This window comes from Grus americana, chromosome 1, assembly GCF_028858705.1.
Source record: "Grus americana isolate bGruAme1 chromosome 1, bGruAme1.mat, whole genome shotgun sequence".
NCBI classification, from domain to species: domain Eukaryota; kingdom Metazoa; phylum Chordata; class Aves; order Gruiformes; family Gruidae; genus Grus; species Grus americana.
This window is the reverse complement of record NC_072852.1, coordinates 196,950,459-196,959,591: the sequence shown is the minus strand read 5'-3', so window position 1 is coordinate 196,959,591 and position 9,133 is coordinate 196,950,459.

Sequence of the window (9,133 nt, the reverse complement as noted above, 5' to 3'; positions counted from 1 at the left end):
CCTCCACATGCTATAGGGTTACAGGACCAAGTTTTTGGCTCCAGGAGGAACAGCTGTCAAAGACAATTTACTACTTTGTGATAAAAGTGTAGTATCAGAGAATAATTCAGGTTGGAAGGGACCTCGGGGGTGTCATCTACCCCAATGGCATACTAAGAATTTTGGATTATGACCTCAACTTGAGTGAAAAAAACCCCTTATTTATCTGTGAATCACTTCAGGAATCAGCAGAACCTAAGTGATTTTCAGATTCTGCCCTTTTGCATTTTAATGAAGGACTGGGACCCTTGTGTATACATTTTCTTAGAAGCCATGACAGTCCTACAAGCTCAGTCCATTTGAAATATAAGGATCTAATCTGTATTTGAGTAGAAGATTGAGAACTTGTTAATAATTTTAAAGCACTTTAATTGTGCTGAGCATCTTTACATTCCAAGCAATTTATGTATTTATTTGGATTTGTACGCCAGTAATACTTACATGGTATCACACCGTAAGTTATTTACATAAACATGGATGATGGAGCCACAAGAAATGAGTCATGTTTTTTTTCTATAAAGAGCAGCAGGAGGTAATTGTTTTGATAAGAAATTCAGAAACGAGCTCTGCATTCACACATAGAATTGTACTCAGAAATCAAATTATTTATTCCCATATTCAGGTAAGATCAAGTAAGTTGATTGAGTGGTGTTCCTCAGGGGTCGGTACTGGGACTGGTGCTGTTTAACATCTTTGTCGGCAACATGGACAGTGGGATCAAGTGCACCCTTGGCAAGTTTGCCGATGACACCAAGCTGTGTATAACATTTGACATGCAGGAGGGAAGGGATGCCATCCAGAGGGACCATGACAGGCTGGAGAGGTGGGCCCATATGAACCTCATGAAGTTCAACAAGGCCACGTGCAAGGTCCTGCACGTGGGTCGGGGCAATCCCCTGCACAACTACGGGATGGGTGGAGAATGGATTGAGAGCAGCCCTGAGGAGAAGGCCTTAGGGCTGTTGGTGGAGCCTCGACATGACCTGGCAACGTGCACTTGCAGTCCAGAAAGCCAACCATATCATGGGCTGCATCAAAAGAAGTGTGACCAGCAGGTCGAGGGAGGTGATCCTGCCCCTCTACTCCGCTCTTGTCAGACCCCACCTGCAGTACTGTGTCCAGCTCTGGGGGCCCCAGTACAGGAGAGACATGGAGCTGTTGGAGAGAGTCCAGAGGAGGCCACGAAGCTGATCAGAGGGCTGGAGCACCTCTCCTATGAGGACAGGCTGAGAGATTTCAGATTGTTCAGCCTGGAGAAAAGAAGGCTCTGGGGAGATCTAATTGTGGCTTACCAGTATCTGAAGGGGCCTACAGGAAAGCTGGTGAGGGACTGTTTATCAGGGAGTGTAGTGACAGGACAAGGGGGAATGGGTTCAAGCTGAAGGAGGGTTGGTTTAGATCAGATGTTAGAAAGAAATTCTTTACTGTTAGAGTGGTGAGGCACTGGAACAGGTTGCCCAGAGAAGCTGTGGATGCCCCCTCCCTGGAAGTGTTTAAGACCAGGTTGGATGGGGCTTTGGGCAATGTGGTCTAGTGGAGGGTGTCCCTGCCCATGGCAGGGGGGTTGGAACTAGATGATCTTTAAGGACCCTTCCAACCCAAAGCATTCTATGATAACTCACAAACATACCAAACATGGTATTAGAAGGACTGAGCAGAATTTATTCAAGCTGCAAAGGCTCACATGCATTCATTGTATTTAAATTTGTCAAAGGAAAATCATTCTGCAAAATGTACTAATGAGAAGTTCTGCAAATATTATTAACCATAATGGGATCTTTAAAAAATCTTACTTTATTAATCTGCAGCTTTATAGTTTATATATAATAGTGTATATATATATATATATATAGTCTATATATAATTTATTAATCCCCATGTTCAAGGTAGTATAAAATTTGTGCCTGGTCCTGACAAGTAAGGGAATTAGCATACATAGAGAAACTGAAATTTCTTGTTTGTCTGCTTGTTTACAAGGAAATAGAGCAACTGAGCTGGAATTATTTTTTCCTAACACCCAAATCTCATACTTACTCATCTGAACCAACATGTTTCAACACGCCACTGAAAAAAGATAAGAGTTATTGTTAGCTATTTCATGTCTGGGTAAAAATAAAGTGGGAAAAATCACAGTGTCTTTTCTTAAATGGCCAAAAAAGGGAAAAAGTTAAAAACAAGCCTAGAAACCGGGCCAGTTGGTGCTTTATTTAGTGGTTCATTTTCCATGAGCTCACCCTGCTTTTGTAAACTTTGGAGAGGAATGCTGTGTTAGTGTTATAACATTTGCTTTGCTTTTACTGTTACATATGTGGGCAATGAAAAACAACTGTACTTTGTGAGCTTGAAATATAATTAACAGATGGTCTAAAAGGTAAATGGTTTCTTCAAATTATGTCTAAAAACCAGTCATGAACTAAGCAAAGTGATTTATATAGAGTAACTGTAACAAATATCTGAGGAAATATATAGAGGCTCTCCCTGATTCCTTCTGTTATTTTAAAAGAGTTAATTGTAGATCCTTTAGAATATTTCTAATAAAATTAAATTTTGGAAAACAATGTAGCATTTCATTGAAGCCAAAGGCTTTGCTCAGGGATCCTGGCTCAAGAGGAAGGAAAGGCAGGTTCAAGCTTTTACTGCATCAGCTTCATATCAAAATTTGCCCTCTCACATCACTCCAGGCTAGATACGTGAACCTAGTTTTCCACATTCCCATGCAGTCCTCCCTAGCCATTTACAAACTGACTGCAGGACAAACAGAAAAAGTATGCAAAATTTCCAAATTTGAATATTTCAATTAAATCCAATTATTAGCTTTTGGTTGGCAATCAAGATTTTTTTTTTTTACAGTGAGCAAAGCTATTGTTTTTTTCCTTGGCTTTTAAAAAAGATTTTGTCAAATTATAGACACGAATGCTTTGATATGGAAATCATCAAGGTGCTCTATACCTTCCTTGTCCTCTCCAGGCTGGGTTTTCTAGCTGGACTGAATTTCACAAAGTGCACCAATTACTAATTTTAGTAAACTATGCCTCAGCAATTAAGCTGAGCCTTCAAAGGATCCCCACTTTGAGTTCCTCTGAGTCTTCAGAATGGCATGTCCCCATCGAAATGTGCTTTGACTGGGACATAGCTCACCAGGACAAAAGAGACAGAATATTCCACAGACAGGAGACATCCTTTCAGTAAAAATGAAAAGTTGTTCAGCTTTAAATTGAAGCTTTCCATAAAAACAGTTTCAGTGGAAAATTTTTTGGATGAGCCCTAAATAATCGGCACTCCCAAAGTTTGCCAGGAAAAAGGGCAGAACAACATTGTTTATAGACCATATAAGCACTTATCTTTGTTGAAGTTTATGTGGGTTGGAAACTGTAGACTGAACAAATGTAGAGTTTTAGAGTAGTGTTAGTTCAGTCACTAAAATTGCATAATGTTATTTGCATAATCACTCCCATACCAGTAACTACTCGATACTTCCACAGTTACGGTGGTAGTTTTGTTGAACGCATAAAAAAAGGAATTACAGAATCTGCTTCTCCTCCCTTCTCAGTTCCCTGTCGGTATGGAAAGGGCCCATTATCTCAGGCAGGCACCCAGGGATGTGCACTTCAACAAAGGGTTATGGTCTGTGTTCATTATATGCAAATTTGCTAGAGCATTAATCTGCTAGGCATTAACATAATATCAGTTGGTGCATCGGGGTAATTCTCATCTGCTCCAAAACATTCCTCATGTAAGCAAAACAGTTTAGCCACACAGAGAAATGATGAACTAATTCATTTTGGATCTAACCATATCAAAATCAGCAAATATGAACCAGAGTTGAATGTGACCTGATTACATCTGCACAAACCGCTGCCTTACAGGCAGTTTATCTGTTTAAATAATAAAATTAAACAAGATAACCCCAAATGCATCTTGCTGAATTTGATTACTTAAATAAGCAGCCATCTAGCATGTATGACACAGATGAAATTTTTCCTTAAATTCTTCTTCTTTTCATTTTTCAATACCAGAATTGTTTTGAATCTTGTGCTTATTTCATGTTATTTCTCTGCTAGAGTATCTTTATGCAGAGATGGGGGGGGGTGGGGCAGAAGTTAATAGAAATTATAATACAAGCTGAACCCACTGTTTACAACTTGATACTAATCAGCTAAAGGGAGTACATTAGCATCCCTATTTATACAATTATTTTAGCCACAGGAGAAGCCATTTGTTGCTAGAGGAATACAGCTGAAATCTATCAAGATTAGGAGGCAAGGAAGGATATCATAAAAAGGCCGAGTGAAAGCCCTAGCAAGTTAAAATAATACAGTTCTCTGTTTGAGGTGAGGATTCTAATTTCCTTACAAGTATTTTTGTCTTTTAAAAAAAAAAAAATGCTTTTTTTACTATTCTTTGTTAAACAGAAAGTGCTTTATTGAAGGTCTGATTCTGAAGGGATGTGTGTGTAAGAGCTGCTTTACACATGGGAACTGTCCTACTGACTTTGAAGGGATGAAAGGCTTGAGAAAAGTTATATATGCAGGGGAGTGATTAAGAACTGGGACTGCTGATGGGCTCATTGGTAAGTACCTGTGTGTATCTTTGCTTAGAGCTTTAGATAATTATAGCTACAAGAATTGTACTACAGTAAAATTAGTAAGAGCAAATCATGTTTAATTGGGGTAGAATGGTTGGGGTTTTTTCTACAATGACCTTATCTAGAGTTTCTCTCTTACTGCAGAGTGCAGGATGCATTTATATCTTGAGAAAAGACCCTCAATTTTGATACTTGTGTAATATATGTAGGAGTAGCATGACCAGCAGTTGATTCTTCTCCCTGGCAACACAAGCCTGTGGAGCTTGACCTAGTTTTCAGCACACACACCAGTCCTGACAGCAGGGTCTCTGAGACATTCCTAATATTTGTTTTCACCACACACCTTCAGATCCTGCTCTCTTTACTATGTGACTCTGGAAAGCCCATGTGTGTGGGTGTTGCTGTGATATTCACCCCATGTGTGTCTGGGCATTGTCAGCTGGATAATGTGCTCCTCCACCAGCTGTATTTTGCTGTGTGTGATCTGACTGTTGCCATTCCCCTCCCAAGCTGCTCCCATATTGAGGGTGGAGAGCTGGCCATGTAGAAAGGTTGTGGGCAGTATTGGGAGTAATGGCTATATTTGTATTTGTGCTATGAGTGTGTGATGAAGGAGGAGAGTTGTTAAAATAATACTTTTTCCTTTGTATCAATGTGCAACATATGGTGAATTTGTAAAGAAAGGAAAAATTTGTAGGATGCTTAGTGTAGGGGACTGTGTGAGCTGGCAAGGTGACTCAATGAGGAGCTAAGATTCCTGGATTTAGTATTTGCCTCCTTCTACCATAAGACCTTTAAAGTCATTTAATTTCATTTCTCTATGCTCTATTTTCCCTCCCACCTGCTATCTTGTCAGGTTAGCCAGCAGGCTCCCAGAAGAGTTTTCACTTCATTTCAGTTGATGTTCATACAGTGATGTTCATTGTGAGGATATGGTTACCATGGTGTAAAAAAGGACTGTCCATCAACAGAACCATAGTCCCTGACTGCACAGCTACTTCAAACCTGTGGGACACGTGAGGAAAATCTTTTATTATAAACCTCCAATGAAAAATGTTCAAGTTAATGTAGTTGATTGGTTTTGGCATGCCGAGAGCTCACCACATTCACCCTGAAGAAACCAGGCAGGTCAGGATAACTCTGTGGTGTATCTGAGTCCTCCTGTCCAGCCATGGTCTCTAGGCACTGCTGTCCTACAAGCAAGTAGGAAACTATCCTGAGCGAGGAGAGCTGTAGAAAAGGAACTAAGTAGTATTGCTTCACAAATGCAGATTTCCTTTTCCTAGATCAAAATATACTTAATATCAGAGTTAAGTAGGAATAGGTAACTAGAAGAATGTCTTGTTCTTCCTGGTTTATCAGCTTCAGGAGATTTCTGTCATGTTCTGAATATATTTTTCCTCCTGCAGTGAAGATTCCAATATGGAAGAAAAACAAAATAGCAGGTTTATCTCATTCCAGAGTTATTCTGACTTTGTAAATTTGATTTTAATGTAAATCTAGGAATGAGGTATCCTTTCCATTGTTAAGTTAGAATAACCTTCCCTACTCCCCACCCTGCACATACACCCCCGCCCCCCCCAGTGCTGGTAGTTGTAGTAATTAGCTCAATGTGCTAATGAGAGTTTCCAGGGAAAATGCTGACAGAATTAATTAATGGGTGAATTTCACTTTAATAAATGTATAGGCAATTTTCTAAATGCAGATGGCACCGTCCACCCTGATAGGGGCTCAGCCTAGTGCTACTTAATACAGTAAGTGTCTGGGGAAAGTGGTTAATTTGTAAAATGCTTCATGATACTGATTAGAAGAGAAATAATGCTTATGTTGGCTTCCCAATGCATTATTCATTTCTCCACAATTTGGAAATGTGGCGTCCTTTTATATGTTCACCATTTCCAGACCTGTCCATTGAATCACGAGAAAGGAATGAACATGCGGTGTCATTAGAGCAGAGTCTCATGTGTTTTTCCTGTGAGCCTGTGCCTCCCATCAGTCACAAGGTTTATTTTGTATCATAAAAGCAAAGGTTAGCATTGGGACCCTCACTTTGATTATAATACAGGCTAAGGAGTGTGACATACATTAAAACATTTCATTGCAAGCACCGATCCTGCCCTTGCAGGTCCAAGGAAACTTGGACCCTCTTGATGTTTGCCCATTCTTATGGTCAGTGCTTCTCTGTAAAAAATGATATTTATTAACTTAATTTTGTCATGCAACATTCCCAGTCTTAATGAGGACAGAAAAACAATGTTCTTACCCATCAAATCCCAGTAGATTTCAGGATTTTGCAAACAGCGGTGTAAACCGTGGATTACTTTTTTGCTGTGCCTTTCTTATTTACACGCAGATACTGATCTTGAACAGAGATGGTCACATACAAATGCACCTTCTCCTTCTGAAGGCTCAAGCCAGCTGCCAGTGCCAGGTGCTGGCTGTGTGTGGAGTATCACCTCCAGCCAGAGACCTGAGGGCAGGGAACAGTGCTTGACATCTACAATAGTGGTCCTAAGAGAGAGGGAGGGACAGACATGTGAATGGGTCTTAGGAGAGACTGTCACCTGACAGTGACTAGTGATGGATGCTTGCAGAAGGACAGTGTGGTGGGTTGACCCTGGCTGGAGGCCAGGTGCCCACCAGAGCCGCTCTCTCACTCCCCTCATTCACTAGACAGGGGAGAAAAGGCATAACGAAATGCTTGTGGGTCGAGATAAGGACAGGGAGAGATCACTCACTAATTATCGGCACGAGCAAAACAGACCAAACTTAGAGAGGGAATTCATCTAATTTATTACTAGGCAAAACAGAATAGAGGAGTGAGAAAATAAAATCAACTCTTAAAACACTTCCCCCCACCCCTCCCATCTTCCCGGGCTCAACTTCACTCCCGGCTTCAACCTTCCCCCCCCTCAGCGGCACAGAGGGACGGGGAGTGGGGGTTACGGTCAGTTCATCTCACGGTGTTTCTGCTGCTTCTTCATCCTCAGGGGGAGGACTCCTCTCATCGTTCCCCTGCTCCAGCATGGAGTCCCTCTCACGGGGTGCAGACCTTCAGGAGCAAACTGCTCCAGCATGGGCTTCCCATGGGCCACAGCCTCCTTCAGGTGCCTCCACCTGCTCTGGTGTGGGGTCCTCCACGGGCTGCGGGTGGAATCTCTACACCCCCTCATCCTTCCTCCATGGCTGCAGGGGAACAGCCTGCTTCACCCTGGTCTTCACCACAGGCTGCAGGGGGATCTCTGCTCTGGTGCCTGGAGCTCCTCCTCCTCCCCCTCCATCTGCACTGACCTTGGTGTCTGCAGAGTTTCTTACATCTTCTCACTCCTCTCTCTGGCTGCAAAAGCTCTCTCTCTCTAAGTGTTCTTCTTAAATATGTTATCACAGAGGCGCTGATTGGCTTGGCCTTGGCCAGCAGCGGGCCCGTCTTAGAGCCGGCTGGCATTGGCTCTGTCAGACACAGGGGGAGATTCCAGCAGCTTCTCACAGAAGCCACCCCTGGAGCCCCCCCCGCTACCAAAACCTTGCCATGCAAACACAGACATACAAGCAGCAGGTAGAGACATTCTTCCTTGGTGTACTCTTCTGGCTTAGCAATAGTTGTGTTTGTGTGCATTTTTATATTTCTATATCCATTCCTGCTTAATACTTGTGGAAACATATATTTCCATTTTCTTAAGCTAGAGGTTGCATTGTCATCTTTGTAATAGCACTTGATTTCTTTCTTATGGGATTTGTATCTAATCCCTTTTACAACTCATCTGTGCCTTATCTTGTGACAACGATTTCCACAATTTAAGTAAAATAGTATGTTTGTTTGTGTTAAAACTTATTATTCTTTGAGAAATAGCAAAGAGTCAATACAGAATGGTAGGGGTTGGAAGGGACCTCTGGAGATCATCTAGTCCAACCTCCCTGCTAGACCAGGATCACCCAGAGCAGGTTGCACAGGATCATGTCCAGGTGGGTTTTGAATATCTCCAGAGAAGGAGACTCCACAACCTCTCTGGGCAGCCTGTCCCAGTGCTTGGTCACCCTCAGAGTGAAGATGTTTTTCCTAGTATTGAGATGGAATTTCCTGTGTTCCAGCTTGTGCCTGTTGCCCCTTCCTTGTCCTGTTGCTGGGCACCACAGAGAAGAGTCTGACCCCTTCCTCTTGACACTTGCCCTTTAGATATTTATAAGCATTGACGAGATCCCCTTTCAGTCTTCTCTTCTCCAGGCTAAAGAGACCCAGCTCTCTCAACCTTTGCTCACACAAGAGATGCTCCAGTCCCCTCATCCTCATAGCCCTCCACAGGACTCTCCTCCAGTAGTTCCCTGCCTGTCTTGAACTGGGGAGCCCAGAACTGGACACAGTACTCCAGATGTGGCCTCACCAGGGCAGAGTAGAGGAGGATAACGTCCCTTGACCTGCTGGCCATGCTCTTCTTAATGCACCCCAGGATACCATTGGCCTTGGCCACAAAGGCTCATGGAGAGCTTGTTGTCCACCAGGACTCCCAGGTC